This window comes from Caretta caretta, chromosome 4, assembly GCF_965140235.1.
Source record: "Caretta caretta isolate rCarCar2 chromosome 4, rCarCar1.hap1, whole genome shotgun sequence".
Taxonomy (NCBI): domain Eukaryota; kingdom Metazoa; phylum Chordata; order Testudines; family Cheloniidae; genus Caretta; species Caretta caretta.
In genome coordinates, this window is record NC_134209.1 from 109,347,485 (window position 1) to 109,368,294 (window position 20,810).

A 20,810-nucleotide genomic window follows, 5' to 3' on the forward strand; every position below is an offset into this window, starting at 1 on the left:
AGGTGTCTAGTCAGTCTCAGCAGTTGCGCTTCGGTGAGCAAGAAGCAGGAGAGGAGATGCCTGGTTAGTGGCTGTGGTTTGTGTAGTGTGGAGGTGGGTTCAGGGTATAGAAATGTACAAGGCTGGCTGTATTTCTGTGTGTTGGACATTCCCTGTGTAGCTAATCAGTACAGCGGAACAGGGTGTTGATGCACACCGAGATCTCACGGGAATCCTCCAGAGAGATCTCCAGGAAAGTTTCCCGGAGGTACTCGGTAATCCTTTGCCGAAGGTTCCTTGGCAGAGCTGCTTTATTTCTTCCCCCATTGTAGGAAACTTTCCCGTGCCATTCGGCAATCACTTGTGCAGGGACCAAAGTGTCACACAGGCAAACAGCATAGGGACCAGGGCGGAAGCCACAAGTGTGTAGTAGATGTACCCTCACTTCCCTGTTTACCCTTAGCAGTGAGATATCTGCTAGAATAACCCCCACCTATGGAAAAGTGTGGGAGAATTTTACAATTTTTTCCCTAGTCGGCTGTACTGCAACCCTTGCAGAGTGAGTGCTCTTTTCCCTGTGTAGAGGGTCCTCCTGCCCCAGCTAACACTCACCATGCTTTGAGTGTTCACTGAGATGTGTGCTTGCCAAGGGTCAGTGAGAAAGTGATTGCTATGTTACCAGAGGTGTATTTTACTGAAATGTTTCAGTGCTGTGCATGAACTTAACAATCATGCTTCTGTGCATTGTTCCTCCTGCTTCGGCAGATTTAGCCTTGAGGGACACCAGCCTAGCGTCTCTGCCAGATAAGAAAGTGCCAAAGACAGAGTAAAGAAGATGTGTTCCAGGAGGTACTGAACTTCTCCAATGCAGAGAAAAGGGAATGCAAGGAGTGGAGGGAAGCCAAAAGGCAGGACAGAAAAGAAAATCAGGACTTTGTTAAGGATGCTACTGAGAGGATGATTAAAGTCATGGAGGAGCAAACGCAGATGCTGAAGTCCTTAATAATGCTGCAGACTGAGCAGATGCGTGCCCGCCCCCGCAGCACATTCAGAACTCTTTTCCATGGCCTCCCAACTCTTTTCCATTCCCACACAGTCCTTTCCACTTTCCAGGACTTCTCGGTTTCCCCTTTACTACACCCCCTCGGACAACTTTCAAAATGACAGCTGGACCTATACACAGCTGTGAAAGTCTGTACTTCCCTGGTACCTCCTTTCCCACCAAGCATGTTTGTGTGTGTTGTGTGGAGGTGTTGTTTCTTGTGCAATAAAAACAAAGTTTTTGAATGGTAACTCATCTTTATTTGTTTCCTACAAATTCAGATAGCGGCACTACCAATACATACACAGGCAGTTTAATCATTTGCTTACTGGAATGTAAGGCCCCAGTTGTCACCATTGCTTCCTAACAAAACTACATGTAATGTAACATTGCAGCACCAATCACAGAGATATACATTACTGGTTCTCATTTTCAAAGTGTTGCCTCAAAGCCTCCCTGATTCAAATTGCCCCCCTCCAGGCTCCTCTGATAGCTCTAATATCTGGCTGCTCAAAATCAGCAGCCAAATGGTCTGCCTCAACACTCCACCCCTGAGCAAACCTTTCACCCTTAGCTTCACAAAGATTATGCAATGTACAACATGCGGCTATGACCGTGGGAATATTATCCTCATTGAGGTCTAACCTGCCATAAAGGCATCACCAGCGTGCCTTTAATCTGCCAAAGGCACATTCTACATCCGGCACCTACTCATTCTGTTGTTGAACCATTCCTTACTGCTGGCCAGGTTTCCCGTGTAAGGTTTAATAGCCTTGACTGTAAGGGATATGCCAGGTTTCCCAGGATCACTATAGGCATTTCAACATCCCCCACTGTAATCTTCTGGTCTGGAAAGAAAGTCCTGGCTTGCAGCTTTCTATGCAGTCCACTGTTCCGGAAGTCATGCACCTTCTCGGACTACCCTGTGTTGATATCAGAAAAACACCCATGGTGATCCACAAGCACCATCAATACCATGGAGAAATACCCCTTCATATTGATGTACTCTGTCGCAAGGTGATCTGGTGGCAAAATTGGAATATGTGTACCATCTATTGCCCCTCCACAGTTAGGGAAACCCATTTCTGCAAAGCTGTCCACTACTTCACACACATTTCCCAGAGTCACAGTCCTTCATAGCAGGATGCAATTAATTGCCCTGCACACTTGCATTAATGCAGCCCCAGTGGTCAACTTTCCGAGTCCAAATTGAATCATGGTAGCAGTCTGAAGTTGCCAGCTTTCACACAGCACTTGCCACGCACTTCTCTACCGATAGGACAGCTCTCATTCTGGTCTCCTTGCACCATAGTGGTGGGGCAAGCTCTGCACAAAGTTCCAGGAAGGTGGCTTTCCACATCCAAAAGTTCTGTAGCCACTTTTCATCATCCCGTACCTGCATGATGATACGATCCCACCATTCAGTGCTTGTTTCTCAACCCCAGAAGCAACGGTCTACCCTATGCAGCTGTTCTGTGAATGCCAAAAGCAATCTGAAGTTGCTCCTATCCATATCATACAGCATGTTAGGCAACTGGGAGTCTTTTTCAGTTAGGAACTTTGTGATTAACTGCACTGCCATCCGCGATGTCTTCTTGACAATTATCAGAGCATAGGAGAGCAGTGCGGGATCCATCCCTTCTCACAAAGATGCTGGGGTGTACAGAAAATGAGGGCCATTGAAAAATGCCACAAAAGAAAGCTGGAAGCCCGTAGACTGCTGGGACAGAAAGCAATGCATCATGGGACATTGAGCTTGGTCCCAAGATGTGGCACAATCCGCTCAGCTTTCCCAGAAGACCTAGCAGCAGAAGGTGTCGAGCTGGACTGTGGGATAGGTACTCACCCACAGTGCACTGCTCACACTGCCGATGCTAGGGCCCCAAGGGTGGATGTGCTCTGCTGATAGAAGGAGGTAGTGTGAACATGCAATACTGATTTTTATTATAGCTCTTTTTGAGTGTCGACATTACTTTTATCACCAAAACTCTGCAGTGTAGACAAGGCCTTACAGATTAATGCACCTGGATTTGACACTGACCTGGCTGGATTTCCTACATCAACCATGTTCTTTAAAAAAATGTGTGAATTTAAGGTAATGAAAGGTGCCAGACAAGAGGCTGAAATCTTGTTTAGCCACAGAATTATAGATAGCATCCCCCTGATGCCACACAAATGTGTCTCAGTGCTGACCTGGATTGACCACTTGCAGGGAAAGAAAGTAGGTTATACTAAATGATCATTTAAACCCTTGCCTCCTGGCTGACACTGCCTTCAACGTTGCCAATGAATGCCGATTGCCGAGCGTGTTGGAATGGTATTTGTGAAATAAACACTTCTTCACTGGGAACTGCCCTGAGATAACCAAACTCATTTCATGTAGGGGACCACATCTAGCATAGGCACCGACTCCATGGGTGCTCCGGGGCTGGAACACTCATGGGGAAATATTGGTGGGTGCTCTGCACCCACTGGCAGCTCCCTGCCTCGCCCCAGCTCACCTCTGCCTCTGCTCCTCCTCCACCCCTGAGCGTGCCAGGCTCCACTTCTCCCCCTAGCTCCCAGTGCTTCCACCGCGAAACAGCTGTTTTGCACGGCAAGTGTTGGGAGGGAGGGGAGGGGGAATGCAGCACACTCAGAGAAGAGGTGGGGCTGGGATGGGGATTTGGGGAAGGGGTCCAATAGGGGCAGGGAGGGGTGGAGTTGGGGTGAAGACTTTGAGGAAGGGGTTGGAATGCGGGTGGGGAAGGCGCGAGCACCCACTGGTGCCGGGGAAAGTTGGCGCCTATGACATCTAAGACTTTATTCTGATCTCATGTGCAATAGTGTAAATCAGTAATAATGCCATTTAAGTCAATAGAGTTATGCCTTTATAAAATGTTAGTAAGTGAAATCAGAATCAGATACCTAATTTCTAATTCTCCATCCCCAGCCAAAAATGTGGCACATAGGAATTGTCAGGCAGGCTCAAGGCAGGAGCTCATCTACTTCACTATCCTCTCTCTCCAACATCAGCCAGCGCCAAATGGTTCAGAGAAAGGTGCAAGATCTTCAAAGTGGACAATTACGGGATAACCTGCCCATAAAACAAATTTCTTCACAGGCTTTCTTATACCATGAAGCATGACAATTTATATTCTTCCAAACTTTTTAAAAAATTCTCTGTAATGGAACAGTAGATGTTCTCATTATTATAAATATATGGCAACTCCATGTCCAAGCCTGCTAAACTCTTGAACTCATTGTTCATTGCACTGTGATTGGTAACTGCACTGCAGAAGCAAAGTACATATAGTTGCCTTTTGATTCTGCCTTTCTTCACGGGTATTGTGGCAATATCTGTGATATCTCCAGAAATTTATAGAGCTCCGGGACAGGGCTGTCCCTAGCGATTTGGGTGCCCTACACAGCCCCCCTGGGGGACTGTGTGGGGCCCCAGGACCCCCCTAAAGGGTCTGGGAGGCAGCTGTGGGGGGGGCACTTTTGGGGGCCCCATAGGCCCAGAGTGGCCAGAGGGATTAGCGGGGGGTCGGGACCAGCCCGCTCCACTTCCCTCGCCCCAGCCCCAGCCGTGTCGCTCGGGGGAGGGGGTTTGGTGGAAGGGATCCCCCCCCCACCGGCGGAAAGTGGAGCAGCCCGGCCCCAGCCAGCTCTACTCCGCCAGCTCCCAGCCACGGCGCTCCGCTTCCCGCCGCTGCCGGTGAGTCCGGGACGGGGGGGAAACTGGCCCCAGCAGTGTCGCTCGGGGCGGGGGGGAACGTTTCCCCAGCCTCCCGAGCGACTCTGCTGGTGCCGCGTTGCTCTGCTTCCTGCCGATCCTTTCCCCAACCTCCCCGCACTCACCGGCCACGGGCAGGGAAGCGGCCGCGGCTGGGAGAGTCGAGCGGGCTGGGGCCGGGCTGCTCCGCTTCCACCCCTGCCGGCGGGTGCGGGGTCGCTGCGGGAAGAGGTGGAATGGGGGCGGAGCAGGGCGGAAGGGTAAGAGGCAGGGCGCAGGGAGTTGACCGGCAGCCCCACACCCCCCAGGGACGGCCCTGCCCCTTGCAGTGGGCGCAGCCCGCGGAGGGGCCGGCCGAGGGACAGGGCTGGCTGTCGCAGCTGCTGCTGCTGCTCCCGGCGCCGCGTCTGCAGCACGGAGCTGCCTAGGGCACCATGAAATTTGGGGCAGTTTGGTGCCCGAAATTTCATGGTGCCCTACGCAGCTGCGTGCGCCTAAGGACGGCCCTGCTCTGGGAACTCCACCAGGGGTAAAGTGATAATAGTTCCTTAACTATTCCTCTCCAGCCTAATGCTCATTTCCTTAGTTTTCTGGCATAGGTTTCTCTTCCAGGTTTCTCTGTGACACACCAGTAACAGTACATGGGTTACAATGATTTGAGGGGCTGTCATGGATGCAGCCTTGTAGGGACGCGAAAGTGAGGGGGGTAGACAGGGTTGCCCCCACCCCCCAGATTTGCTCCTTGGCTTGTACTGAGCATGCTCAGTAACACTGCTGAAGCCGGCTGCCCTCGTTTCCCCCCCCCACCCCGTCAGTCAGGCAGGGGTCGCTTCACATGCAGCAGCTGCCAGAAGCATTCTGCCTATGAAATGCTGAGGCTGGAAGAATATCTCTCAGGGGATACCGGGAGGAGTGTGCTTGGATGCAGCTTTTAACTCTTTTCAGAGGTGCTGCAGGTGTTCCCTCCAGTACCAGTCTGAAGCTGCCAGCTGGTATGCAGGACGGGTAAGGCCCCAGCCACACCTGTATCCCATAGGTACTTCCTGTGGAGTGCCTCTGGCGATGCTAATACACACCCCTCTCCTTGTTGTATTCAGGGAATGCAAGCATCAGCATTCTGGCTGTCCCACATGCAAATAATTAGGGAGTGGCGTCTCTTCCTCTTCTGCCTCTGCATGGAGTAACCAAAAGCCAGCCCTATTTTATGAGTCTGTGTGCGTGTGTGTATATTTATATACATTATCAATATAACTACTTTATGTAACTAGTGTTACATTTCTGATTAATCTATTTATTGTTGGACTTGCATAAACATGCACAATCCTCTGAATAATGACAACAGGCCCAGGTTCTTTAAACGAAACAACCAATCTGTTTGTTACTTGAAAAGTGTACAGAGGCAACTCCCCTGCTGCTGGTGTGGCTGTTACAGTCATTTTTTCCTCTATCATTAAGAGCATCATAATTTGCCAGTAATCACTGGTTAAATCATCTGTAGAAAACTCCCAGATTGTAAGGCCAGAACGGACCACTGTGATAACCTGTCTGACCTCCTGCATAACATAGGCTCTAAGATTTTCTTAAATTAATTCATGTTTAGCTACTGTGATTACACCTGGATAATATTATTGATTTGGCAATTTAAAATTTGCATCCTCTTTGACCTCAGGGGCAGCTGCTCTCCAGCATACTATGTGCATCCACCCCGCGGGACTCAGAGGTACCACCAATGCCCTGTGTGGTTGCAACAGAGGTAAATGGTTTGAGCCTGAATCTCTTCTTATTTACACCAATCCTACACCAGTGTAATTCCATTGACTTCAATTTAGTTATACCTAAATTACATAGGCTGCTCATCTAGCAACAGCTCTGCTGCCATGTTCCAGGGCCTTCAGCAGCCTCTGTGAAGATGCTGTGACATTGAACTTACCACAAAGCTGTGATCTATAGAACCACTGGTAGACCAGCTTTACAGCAGTGCAGCATGGGTGCCAAGGAATGTTGAAGCATGGTGGATTGACATTTTCAGTTCTCTTTGTCGTCATCAGTTGCTCCATATTAAATGGCAGGATAAAATCAGCAATGAGGATATTTGTAGCCAAACCCAGCAATTGTCTCCATCAGCACTGGTTTTGTTTTGGCGGCTTTCTAAGTACAGACATGCTATCAGGATGGAAGACCAACGAATTACTAAGCAAATTCATTGAGAAAAGCTGCTACAAGGCTAGCAATCGTATAGTCACCAAAAGTTCTAGTGGCATGATAAGATGCTAATGCTGAACCTATACTGACATCCAGCCAGACCATTTTAAGGACCTAGCTAGAGATCAATCCAGGTGGCACCTGTCTGCAAGGAGGCTATATCCTTTTGGGATTTGCCTTGATGATGATGGTGAATTTACACTGGTACTAGTGAGAGGAAAATCAGGTCCTTGGTAACTGATAACCTGGGAGAGACCAAGATGAGTCAGCACTACTTTTGTGTCTAGACAGGAAGAATGGTCTTTTGATTAAGGCACTGAACTGGAGCTCAGGAGACATGTGTGCTCTTGTAATGCTCCCAATGGTGGTTCAAGAGCGTGAGTACCAACCTCAGGGCAGACAGTTAAAAACCAGGGCACAAACCCCAAATTGGTTGTGAGTTCTAAACTTAGATTTCACTAACCAACTGCACCAAGTGTAAACCTCTAGGCACTTTAACAGCTTTAACATGGAGTCACAGACCGTCCCCTTAGGTATGCCAGTCTGTCTTGTCTTGCAAGTGTATCTCTGTGATAGATGGCCCCTTACACCAAGAATCACAACAATATTCATGTTATGCCTGATCCTAAAGGATCAGTTACTTACTCCATGTCAATTGTACTTTAGGTCTTACACCAAAGATGCTTGCAGCCAATCCAATAGTGAACTATATGAAGATGTATTAAATAGGAAAAGGAAATTAAAGAGTTATTTGCAAGGTTAAAGCAAGCAACCAGACACCTGAATGAGTTACAGTCTTAGGTTTCAAAAGGTAGTATAGGCTTCTTTTATCAGCAAGCTCTATTTGACCTTTAGGGCTAACCCAGGCTGAGCAGCTGGGGATCTCTTGCTTATGCCTAGAAACACCCTTCCCCTCACTCCCCCTGCATGAATACGAGCAGCATAGAGATGTTTAGTTCCTTTGGTTTGGGGTTTTTAATCCCTTCCTGCCTATGCTCTGAGCTGCAAATTTAGCAGATGGGAGGAGTCCAATTGCCTGACTCATCTTCATGGGGCAGAGAGCAGAACATTAAGAGTCTTTAGTCCTTTTATAATATACAGTTGCAGAAGCTTACAATACAACTGCTCAAATATTACATTACACTTTGGAACACAGATATTACAAGTAAGATTAATGCATGCAGCAATTCACAAGCATCCAAACACTATACACTTTCTTATAATTCTAATACCTATTCTATCAATATTAACCCACAAGTGAACCAGATAGATTCCAACTATGCATCCGTCGGTGTCCCATTGAGACATGGGGTCCTCGGCATGAGCTGACACCTGACCTGCCAGCATCACAGTTCCATTCCCAGCTCTGTCATAGACTTCCTGTGTGACTTTGGGCAATTCATTGAGGTCCTGGCCCTGTGCCATTTATGTCAATGGAAGTTTTGCCACTGATTTCAATGGTTGTAGGATTAGGCCCTTTAATTCTTTCCCATCTGTAAATTGGGAATGATAATTCTTTCTTTGTCTGTCTGGTCTGTAGAGTTTAAGCTTTACAAGGCAGGAGCTGTCTTTTACTGTATACAGAGCCTAGTACAATAGGGTCCTGATCTCAGTGGGGGCTTCTAAGCACTCCCGTAATACAAATAGATGAATAAAAATAATAAATAGTAAGAACTACAGTATTAACTCTATTAGTGCCTCCCAAGACAGTTGCTACCTACTTTTCAGCACTACAATAAGATAGGCTTATAAGAGGACATTAATACTAGCAGGAAGGAAGATCTATTAATGTGATATATGTAAAGTAAGGAAAGACATGAGAATGAATACTAACATTGAGGGAATCCTGGCAGAAGTGAGTTTCCAGGAGGGATTTGAATGAGTAGCAACTAGTGGCTTGGCAAGGTGCAGCATGAAAAATAGCTGTAGAGATGTTTGTGGGATAAATGGGCAAAGGAGGGCATTAATGAATTCATTTTCAAAGGTGCTCTGAAATGACGTGTGAGATCCTGTTTTAAAGCAATGACATGAAAACAGTTGTTAGAGCAGAGGGGACGATATTTTTGATCTGGAAGGTTCTGAGGCAGTTGGGGTTTGGCAGTTGGACAAGAGTGTGGTGAAGGGAGGATTTGAAGGCTGACAATCAACACAGAGTAATCAAAGTGTGCTTCTACTTTGAAAACATTACTGTATAAAAGTTGCTTGTTTGTTATGTCCCAATGACCCTAGATCAATTCAGTTTGTGACATAGTGCAGGAGAACTTGAACTTTTTGGCAGGAGGAACTCAGCTCTCGCAGTAGGCTTCAAGGGCATAGTAATTACACTTCAGTCTAATTATATGTCACTCTTTCACAGGATCAATGAGACATATCTCTATTGCAGTATAATCACCTTGCCCTTAAAGGTTAGCTCAGGTGAGGGCTCATCGTGCCTCCTGCCAAAAGTTCAAATTCCCCTGCACTATGTAAGGGTTTATCTGTCCTTTCAAACTGAGCTAATGTGATATGGAGTCACTGAGTGACAATAAACATGGCACTCCAAGGTGCCATTTTTACAGTCACTTTTCAGAGGAGAATTAACGACCCTGTCCTTTCAAACAAAGGCAATAATTTTTTTTATAGTGGGTTGGCACTCCCAGTGCTACTGTTTAAGGTAACAAAATCAGTAGCTGTGTATTCAGCTGTTTTACTGTTGAACTTATTATATCTAATATACAATAAGCAACCAGTAACTATATTCCTTTGCTCAGGAAATTTTAAAATGGATGTTATTGAAGTTTTGTTCAAGGAGATAAGTTAAGGTGAGAGAACAAGGAAGCAGAAAAGGAAAGAGAAAATAAGAATTTTAAAATCAGGTATTAGTAACATTTAAAATATTTCCCACAGACAATTCAAATAAACTGAGGGTCTGAGCTGCCAGAGGACCTTTATTGTGCATTCTAGTGTATTTTACATTATTTATATATAATTATCTTAGTTATAATTTAGAGGCAGTGCATACAGATTCACCCTCTTTTAGAAGACTTAAAATCCATTTAACCCTAAAGCTCTTCTCTCTAGTGCATTAAAGCTTGATGACTCTTAGAAGCGATGCAAAAGCAAACAAGAGCCTGAAAACCCCACAGTCATATGTTTATGTAGCAAACATAAAACCTGTGATGAGCAGAACCCAAAGTCTGGGATCTCTACTGATAAACATTGTGAAATCCAGATGGTTATGAGGCCGCCACCATACACTACAATGCCCATTTATACACCTATGTCTTCCACCAGCAAACTCTGCCTCTTCCTTAACTGTTATCTGAGGAGAGGCTTGGTTTGCTATCACCCTCCAATATTGTTTGGGTGGATGGTAAGTTTCTCTCCTCCTTTGTATCTGCAGTGGCAGATGAATGTCAACTCCTCTTTCTGTGTCTTTTCCTCTTTTAAATACCCCATGTGGTGTCCATTCTTTCTTCTTTCCTCCTCTTTTTTTTCCTCTTCTCCAGAGCATTTTTCCCCTTTTGGGGACAACAGAGAATCTACTCCAAGATGTTCTAACTTGGATGCTTAAGTTAATCACCTTTAATCATATTTAGGCATCTAAATAAGTGGCCTAATTTCAGAGATGGATTTGACTTCATTTTTCAGCAGGTACTCAGCTAGCCCAGACGAAAGACAGGAGGCAGTGGACGTGGTTTAATTAGGCCACCGCTTTATTCATTTAAAATATCTGGGAGTACCCAGCAATAAATTGTACAGTGCAGGTCATCATCATTTCCTTAATCATTTCCACATAATTGGGAGTGCTGATGTCAACCTGGCCCCGCCCCTTTCCCAACCTGGTCCCAGTCATCCCATTGCTGGGATCGCACCACCTTCCCCTCACAGGAGGATTAAGGGGGCTAGAAAAGGAAGGGGATTGGTTCCCTGCTGTAGGAGGCTGAAATCACCTGAGTTCCTGTAAGGCATGATTTCCTTTAAATCTTGTTCCAGTCCTTTTTATTTGTTAACTGTATTCCTTCTATAACAAGTACCTGGACTGGACATCTGCCACAGGGAGGCACCAGCAATTTAGCTTGACTGCCTCCCCGCATCCTCTACCACATTCCCAGATATATACTGATTTCTTCCTTAATACTGGACAAAAATATATGTGCTCCCCATCCTCTGTGAATAACTCGGGTGCCCAATAATATATGTCCCAATGAGGAATTACCAAATCCCCTTTCCTACCCCCCCCCCCCGATGTTCTGGTTTAACTTGGATTTAAACCTGGAGAATGGTCAGTTTAGATGAGCTATTACCAGCAGAAGAGTGAGTTTGTGTGTGTATGGGGGTGGGGGGGATGTGAGAAAACCTTGATCTATGCAGGAAATAGCCCGACTTGATTATGTAAAGAGTTGTCACTTTGGATGGGCTAGCACCAGCAGGAGAGTGAATTTGTGTGGGGGGGGTGGAGGGTGAGAAAACCTGGATTTGTGCTGGAAATGGCCCACCTGTTGATCACTTTAGATAAGCTATTACCAGCAGGACAGTGGGGTGGGAGGAGGTATTGTTTCATGATTTCTGTGTGTATATAAAGTCTGCTGCAGTTTCCACGGTAAACATCTGATGAAGTGAGCTGTAGCTCACGAAAGCTCATGCTCAAATAAATTGGTTAGTCTCTAAGGTGCCACAAGTACTCCTTTTCTTTTTGCAAATCCCCTTGGTTACATATAAATTTAGCCATCTCCCTATTCACTTACCTCCTGGTCTTATCAACCCATGGAGTCTTCGTGGCTCCCCACCACACCCTGTGCTGCAACATGTCAGACAAGATAATCATCACCCCCGGGAAAAATTCTGGATCTGCCCTAAATCCCTCTTAGCTTTGGTCATCAAGTCAATCTCTTACATTTTCCCAAACCATTTTCAACAAGGTGAACAATAATCGCATCTGCCTGCTCTCAGGCTGCTGAAGAGGGTCTGAGGGGAAACAGCTGGTCCCACAGCGTGCCTCTCCTTCCATGCCAGCTTATAACTGCCTCACCACCTAGGCCCAGCTGTAAACCTCCAGATGCTCTGGAAGCCCGGCTATGTGCCCAGGATACTGTACAACAATGTGCCCGCCAATCCACCACTGTTCGCTTGGCCCATTTGCATGATTCTGAAATAGGAAGCACAGGAAAATGAGTTCTGATTCTTTACCTGCGGTCTCATTTATGTCCTGTATGCAGTTGAATGCCACCATCCAATAGTCTCAATCGCCCTGGCCCCTTCAGCATGACCCTGGTGAGACAGGCCTTCTCTGGGACTGTGTGGGATATAAATACCAACCCCTTTCAGTCAAGTAGAAGGACAGTGCCCCTATGAGCTGTTCTAGCTGTTTCCTGCTCCTCCCCACTCCATCCAAGTAAATTTTCCACTTCTTTCCCCCTGCTACCGATTGCAAAGGGATCCCTTAAAGGGGCAACAACCCCTTTCCTTCCTGCTAGCTGGACAAGGCCCCACTGTATGCAGATGCGGTGAGCACGTTTTATTTAGCAGCTAGCCCCTAATTCCTGTAAAACAGAATCAAGCCCCTCCATCATGTGATTGCCACCAGGAGGTGGGGCCACACTGAAAGAAAGAGGTAAAAATAAAACAGGTTAAGTTTTTTTCCCCAAAGTAAATACATGGAATCTCCAAATTTGAAAAGTTCAGTTGGGTCCAAAACTTATCTGACCACACATTAAGGCTCTCTCATCACTAGTTTGTAATGCCCAGCTACTTAGTTTTTTTCCCAGTGTTGATTTTCTCTGAAGCTTGAGATAACCTTCCCTAACTCACATGAGTAAACTACTACCACTAACAGTTAAATGCTCTTCCCTGGATGATAGGTGGGTCAGACTTTCATGATAATACTGTTGGATAGGTGACCATTGTTACTACTGGTCACGAGGAGATGAGACCTCACTGTGAGTTCTGGCAGATGAGAACAGGATTCCTTAAAGATTTATTCACTCCCCTTGGAGAGTTCCCAGAGTGTTGTGTTGGGCAGCTGCTCTTCTGTCCTGAGGGAAACTACATGAGTGCCACATGAGTTCCATCTTCGCAAACCTTTTGTTCAACATAGATGTGGAGGTCATGATATGATATAGGGCCAGCTCCAATAGAACGATGCTGATTTACACCAGACTGTAATGGAATCAATTACAATCTCATTTCTGATATGATATTAACTGAGAGGGTGGATAACAGCCATTAAGAAAGAAATGGCATGAGAAAGGAAGAGAGTTACAGCAGTAAGACGGATGTTGCTCAGTTTAGGGATGTGCACTTGTAGATGGTTCTGTGAAAAGTATTTTTTAAAACAGTTGTTACAAATGACTTGCTTCTTGTGGGCATTGTGGAAGTACTAAGTCTTATAGAGGGATTTGGATGAAAAGAGAATAATTGGCTCGTCCTATCAGACTTGGGGAGGCATTCCAGGTAGGAGGTGGAATGGAAAAATGAAAGCTGACTCTTATAGGGTAATGACACTCATGGACCAAAATCAACTGCTAAAAGGTTCCTTAGGCTTTGGTCCTGCAATTTGAAGTCCATGGGGCTCCACACAGGTCCACAGGTGTGTCCACACAGATCAGATTGGGGCCCCAGTGTAATTCCTCTTCCTGAAAGAGCAGTAGGTTCCATTCCAAATCCCATTGATGTGAATGGGAGACTTTACACTGAGTTCAATCGCAGATGAATCAGACTTCTATTGTTAGTTTATTTTAAAAACCCCAGCCAATTTATTAAGTAAAAATTTGTTTTCTTAAGTCACAAGTCTGGGAATTGGATACTGACTCCAGAGAAAGGGTTAATCAGAAAATTGCCAGTCATCAGTCTGACTTTAAAACAGAGTGCTAGAGGGCATATCTTACTTGTCATGTTGCATTGTGAATTTAGTGTTTGGGTGTGGAAGGACTTGCCTTTCCTTTTTTGTAATCTATACAGGTGTGCACAAGACTTCAAAGCCAGCTGTAGCAGGGTTTATTTCTGGGAGAAAACCGCAGTCAAATAAAAATGTGCTGGGAGATGCAAACTGAACCTCTCTTGTGCAACCACCCTCAAATCAGTTTGTAAATATAGATTCCCGCCTAATGTGTGTTTCCATTCCATATGAGACACTATACCCTGCTGCAGTTTTGGTTTTTATGTTACAGTGTGATTTTAGGCCTTTTTCTATTATTTTTAATTTTTGAAAATGTGTTTAGTAGTTTTGAGAGCAATTGGAATTATGTCCTGTATGCAAATAAATTATCTAATTAATTCAGACCCCCTTTTTTTTCTGCTTGCAAATCATTTGTCAACTGATCCTGATTTCTACCAAATGATTAATTATGAATAAATATTCATAGACTATCTTATGGGAACAAATTTCAGCTTGTAGACAGTTCTCACATGTTTCCACTTTGGCCATTCGTTGTTATACTATGTCTACATAATGGGGAATATACCCGCATAGCTGCAGCACCATAGCTATGCCAGTATAACCCCATAGTGTAGACCAGTTGTTCTCAACCTTTCCAGAGTACCGTACACCTTTCAGGAGTCTGCTTTGTCTTGCATACCCCAAGTTTCACCTCACTTAAAAACTACTTGCTTACAAAATCAGATAATCAAAAAATCAAATAATACAAAAGTGTCACAGCCACACTGTTACTGAAAAATTGCTTACTTTCTCATTTTTATCATATAATTATAAAATAAATCAATTGGAATATAAATATATTATATAAATATAATACTTACATATTAGTGTATAGTATATTGAGCACTATAAACTAATAATAGTCTGTATGAAAGTTTAGATTGTACTGACTTCACTCATGTTTTTTATGCAGCCTGCTGTAAAAGTAGGCAAATATCTAGATGAGTTGATGTACCTCCTGGAGGACCTTTGCATATCCCTGGGTGAGAACCACTGGTGTAGACGCAGCTCATCTGCCTGAGTGAACACTAGGAGTGCTAGAAGTATTGCATCGTGACAGCTGGACATTAAAAAATTGATTTGAGTGACAGTTGGCTTAGCTCATGGTTAGAGTGTATGCAGAGTCCTGTTATAGAGACAAGGTGGGTGAGATTATCTTTTATTGGGCCAGCTATGTTGCCAGGAAAGTGTCTTCCGCTGGCAGTGCTGTGCACACGAGTACATATGCTGGCAAAACGTATATGGCTCAGGTTTGTTTTTTTCCACACCCTTGAGCGGCAAAAGTTTTGCTGCCATAAGTGTTAGTGTAGACGTGGCCTAAGTACAAGGTGGAACAGATTGTTTAGTATAACTAATTAACACATATTGGAAGAAACCATTCAAGGTGAAGTGGCCTTCTGATACCTTCGCAGTAATAGGAGAAAACAGGGGGGTTAATGGTTTACAGATTGCTGTAATAAGCCATAAATCCAGTGTCTTTATTAAAACCATGACTGTTAGTGTCTAGCAAAGTTATTACTTTAAGTTCCAAGGCCTGTCTTTTGAAGATGTTGTGCAGATTTCCTGTGAGGACAAGGACTGAGAGGTCAGATATAAGAGTAATATTTTTTTTAAAAGTATTCACCCACAGGTGATATGGTGTTTTTGTCTTTTATCATTTTTTCTCTGTGAGTTCATTCAAGAGTATAGAGATAATCTGGTTTCACCCCATAGTTGTTATTGGTGCATTTAGTTGACTGGATGAAGTATACCACTATTGAGATAGGCATGTGTAGGAACCATGAATCAGATTTCTATGGAAGCCATAAAGACAATGAGACAGGACTTTACAGGAAAGATTGAGTATGAGGAATAGAGGCCTTGTCCACACTGCCACTTTACAGTGCTGCAACTTTCTCGCTCGGGGGGTGAAAAAATACCCCCCCGAGCGCTGCAAGTTTCGACACTGTAAAGTGGCAGCCATGGAGCCACTGGGAGCCATGCTGGTGACAATACAGCCAGGTTAAAGCTGCGGCAGCACTTCAACATTGCTCGTGAAGACATACCCAGAGTTTCTACGGCTGAAATGAGAACTTTAGAGTATGTGGACATTATCACACTGCTGATCAGGGACAACAAAAGACTGCCTACTAAAATGGACAAAATCCCAATAGTGGATTTGGCACTTAATTGCCTTAGTCTCTTTGGGGACCTCAGTTTATTGCAAAACATTGACTAAAAACTGTGCAGATGTACTAGGCGGGGACATAGCATGGCCACAAAAGGGTGTGGCTGGCTAGTCCAGGGGTGTGCCCAGGCTTTACTTGTGTATGTTCTTATCTATGCTTCTTTGCACATATGCACAGCAGAGTTCTGTGCATACCAGAGTCTAGATTGCTTTGATTTGAGAAAGGAAATGTTGCAGAGGTATCATAAACAGACTGGTAGTCAGAAAAAGAGCAGGAGATTTCAAGGTCAAGGATGACATTAAGGCTACAGACAATGGTGACCTTTGGAGTTCTGTGATGATGATACAATAAATTTCAAACCAAAGCAACAAATTTAAAACTGCTAAAAGGAAATGTTTTAAAAATTATAATTAACTTGTAGAACTCACTGCCACAAGATCTCTTGGCATTAATGATATCAGTAGGATTTAAAAAAAAAGAATTAAACATTTGTATGGATAATGAGAATGTTGAGTTACATAAGGCAGGATAAAAATTGCATAATTGGTGCAAAACCCTTTATTTCAGGATTTAAGACAATCACTAACAAATAGGGATTAGGAAGAAACTTCTGAAACAAGCAGATTATTCTATTACCAAGCTTCTTGTACCTTTCTCTGAAGCATTTTATATCGACCACTGGTAAATACCAAAGGAGATGGAAGATGATCCCATGGTTAGAGCACTAGCCTGGGACTTGAGAGAGACCTGTGCTTAATTCCTTACTTGGCCACACACTTCCTGTGTGACGTCAAGCAAATCACTTAGTCTGTGTCTCATTTCATCATCTGTAAAATGGGGACAGTGTTTCTTTATCTCCCAGAAGTGTTGAGAGAGTAAATAGTTCAAAGACTAGGACATGTTCAGATATTGTGGGTAATAGGGGCCGTTTGTGCTGGTGTGGAGAGCAGGGAAACAGTTACCTACCTGTAATTGTTATTCTTTGAGATGGGATGCAGATGTGTATTCCATATGGGTGTGCGTGTGCACCGGAGCCTGAGAACTTTGCCTTGCGGTACCTGTAAGGGTGGTGCTCATGCCCTGCGGCCACAGCCCCTCGGCTGTATAAAGATGGCGCCACCTCAGTCCCCTCAGTTCCTTTACACCAAATGTCAGAAGTACAGACTCCAATGCAGAGGGAACGGAGGTGGGTCGTGGACTATATCTTCACCACATCTCGAAGAACAGTTACAGATAGGTAGCCGTTTCTTCTTCTTCAAGTAGATGCAGCAGTGTATTCCATGTGGGTCACTCGCAAGCAGTACTCTATTTAACGAAAGACTTTGGGATTGTCTTCCTCTGATCTGGATGCAGCTGTCATGGCATAGTGGTTTGCAGAAAGGACCAAATGGCTGCCCTGCAAATGTTCAATATAGGAACGTCATTTAGAAATGCCACTGATGTCACCTCAGCTCTTGTGGAATGAGCTCATAGCCCTTGAGGAGGTGGGCTATTTTGTATGCTGTCATGCAGGAAAGTATCCATCTAGAGACTGTCTGTGAAGAGACCGCTTGACCCTTCATTCAGTCCTCATATGAAGTAAACAGCCGAGATGAGGAATGGAAAAGTTTAGTTCTATCCAGATAAAAAGCTAGACATCACCAGACGTCCAATGTGCGAAGACACTGCTCCTCTAGGGTTGAATGTGGCTTAGGGAAGAACAGTGGTAGATATATAACTTGGTTCAAGTGAAACTTGGAAATCCCCTTAGATAAAAATGTAGGGAGTGGCCACAGAGTTACTTTGTCTCTGGGAAATTATATGTAAAGAGGCTCTGCCATCAAAGCCTGCAACTCACAAACTCTCCTTGCATATGTTATCACCACAAGAAAGGCAATTTTCTGATACAGAAGTGGGAAAGAAGTTGCCAGTGGCTTGAATTGAGATCCCCTAAGAGCTGCTAAAACAGTTTTAAGGTCCCAAAAAGGAACCAGCTCTTTAACTGGCAGGTGGAGACAAGGCACTCCTTCCAGGAACCTCATTTCCATGGAGTTTGAAAACACTGACTTCCCATGGATGGGTGGATGAAATGTTGAAATTTGCCAGTAGTTGACTCTCAATGAACTAAGCAGAACTAAGAAGACTGAAGGCAACAGGTACTCCAAGATGTTCTGGATACAAGCCAGCACTGGTTGAACTCCTCAGGCTAACATATACTGAGAACTGCTTCACCTTGACTGAATAAGCTTCCTTGGTAGAGGGCTTCCTACTGTTAAGCAAGTACCACTTCTGAACATCATTTCTCCTTCTCATCTAACTATGCAACATTCATGCTCTGAGATGCAGGGAGCTGAGCGCTGGAAGCAAACTTGAACATGGTGCTGTTTTTTTTTCTTTTGAATGGCCATACTGGGTCAGACCAAAGGTCCATCTAGCCCAGTATCCTGTCTTCCGACAGTGGCCAATGCCAGGTGCTTCAGAGGGAATGAACAGAACAGATAAGTGTTGCCCAAGTGATCCTGTTGCCCATTCCCAGCTTCTGGCAAACAGAAATATGGACACCATCCCTGCCTATCCTGGCTAATAGCCATTGATAGACCTATCCTCCTTGAATTTATTGAGCTCTTTTTTGAACCCTATTATAGTCTTGGCCTTCACAGCATCCTCTGGCAAAGAGGTTGACTGTGCTTTGTGTGAAGAAATACTTTCTTTTGTTTGTTTTAAACCTGCTGCCTAATAATTTCATTTGGAAACTCCTAGAGTTCTTTTGTTATGTGAAGGAGTACATAACACTTCCTTATTTACTTTGTCCACACCCCAGTTGTCCCTTTTCCAACCTGAAAAGTCCCAATCTTATTAATTTCTCTTCATATGGAAGCTGTTCTATACCCCAGATCATTTTTGTTGCCCTTTTCTGTACCTTTTCCAATTCCAGTTATCTTTTTTTGAGGTGGGGTGACCAGATCTGCACGCAGTATTCAAGTCGTAATGATTCCCAATGTTCTGGTAGGATGAAGAGGAAGGGAAATGGGAGGCTGAACCGATAATGTGAGGAGGTCAGAGAACTGACATTGCCTCAGCCATGCTGGAGCAACAAGAACGAGCTTAACGCAATCCAATTTCATCTTGAGAATGACCTGTGGGATGATTGGAATTGGAGGAAAGAGTACAGCAGTGGCAATTCCCAGCTCAAGTGAAAAGCACCGTTCAAGGAACCCAGACTGAGACCCCCTCAGGAGCAAGACAGCTGGCATTTCTTGTTGTCTATCATGGTGAACAGGTAGATTGTCGGGATGCCCCAAACTGAAAAGATGAGCCACAAGATGCTGAGTTTCAGAAACTACTCATGAACGAGGGAGAAATTCCTGCTGAGGTGATCTACCAGATGATTGTGGATCCCAGATCAGTGATTGGCCATGAGGATAATGTTCTCACCAATGCAAAACTGCCAGAGCCTGATTGCCTTCTAACAAAACACATTAGAGTGTGCTCCCTCCTGGCCTGTTCACATAATACATTGGTATTGTCGGTGAGTATGAGAACCACTGAGTCCCTGATGTGACCTTGAAAGGTCTGACAGGCACTGTAGATGGCATGAAGCTCCAGGACATTGATATGCCGAGAAGGCCTTGAACTTTCAGTGAGTCCAGATGCGCTCCCAAACCTATTAAGGAGGTAGCGGAGACAATAGTCCTACTTTGTGAAGGCTGAGTGAAAGGAACATCTTGGCATACATTGCCCTGAACAATTCCACCACCATAAGGAGCCCAGAATCAGTGGTGGAAGTCGAACCAGCATGTCCTTGGAATAGTAATTCAGATGGTAGTCTGACTTCAGCCACACCTGAAGAGGACACATATTGAACTACCTGCGTGCATGTGGCCATATGGCCTAGCAACCTTAGGCATATTGTGACTGTGGTTGAGGGTTGAAACTACAGCTCTAGGCATAGGTGGTAGAAATGCTCTTGAACTTGTAGAGACTATCAATTCTTTGAGTTGGAACCAATATTGACTTCCCATTGTTTAGGATAAGACCTAACAATTGGGTAGATGTAGCGTGAAGTGAACATGAACCCGGTCTTCCTCTCTGGACTTGCCCTTCAGTAACCAATCATCCAGGTATGGGAAGATATGAACTCCCTTCTTCCTGAGGTATGCTGTTACCACAATCATACATGTGGTAAAAACCAGAGGACTGGAAGACAGACTTAAAGGCAGCACAGTGTACTGGTAGTGCCAGCAAGCCACGGCAAAGCTGAGGAAACCTCTTGTGGCTCAGGAAGATTGCTATGTGGAAATAAGTGTCCTGGAGGTCCAGGGCAGCAAACCAGTCATTGTGATTCAAGGAGGGGAAGACAGTTGCTAGGGTGACCATACAGAATCTCATGTATCTGATGTATTTGTTGAGCTCTTGGAGGTTGAGGATAGGTCTCATACCTATACCAGAAAATATTAGAGTAGAGTATCATCCCTGTCCCCAGTTATGCAAGGGACCTCCTCTACAGCCCCCAAAGCCAGTAGAGACTGAACCTGCTTAAGGAGCAGTGTCTCGTGAGAGAGGTCCCTGAAGAGGGTAAGGAGTTGGGGAGGAGGGATGAAGAGGAACTATATGGCATAACTCGATCTGATGGTGCTTAGGTGCTTAGGTGTCAGTTGTAATCAAGTCCCAAACAACGTAAAAGCGGGCCAGCCTCTCCCTGAATGAGGGGGATGGAGAAGGAGAGGTTAGCACTGGATTGCTGTCCTAGACACATGAGTCAAAATGGGTGCTTGGTAGGTGCCAGCGGCAGGGGTGGGGGTGGCT

General features: G+C 44.9%; 1 long non-coding RNA gene across 1 annotated transcript in view; it reads left to right on the forward strand.

The window, feature by feature from the left end:
• Positions 1-4,642: 4,642 nt before the first annotated feature.
• The window catches only part of LOC142071932 (uncharacterized), a 61,132-nt gene continuing 44,964 nt past the window's right edge, over positions 4,643-20,810 (forward strand). Inside the window, exons 1-2 of the long non-coding RNA XR_012668190.1 lie at positions 4,643-4,721; positions 6,409-6,492. This is a non-coding gene — a long non-coding RNA (uncharacterized LOC142071932). The remainder of the gene's footprint in view (positions 4,722-6,408; positions 6,493-20,810) is intronic.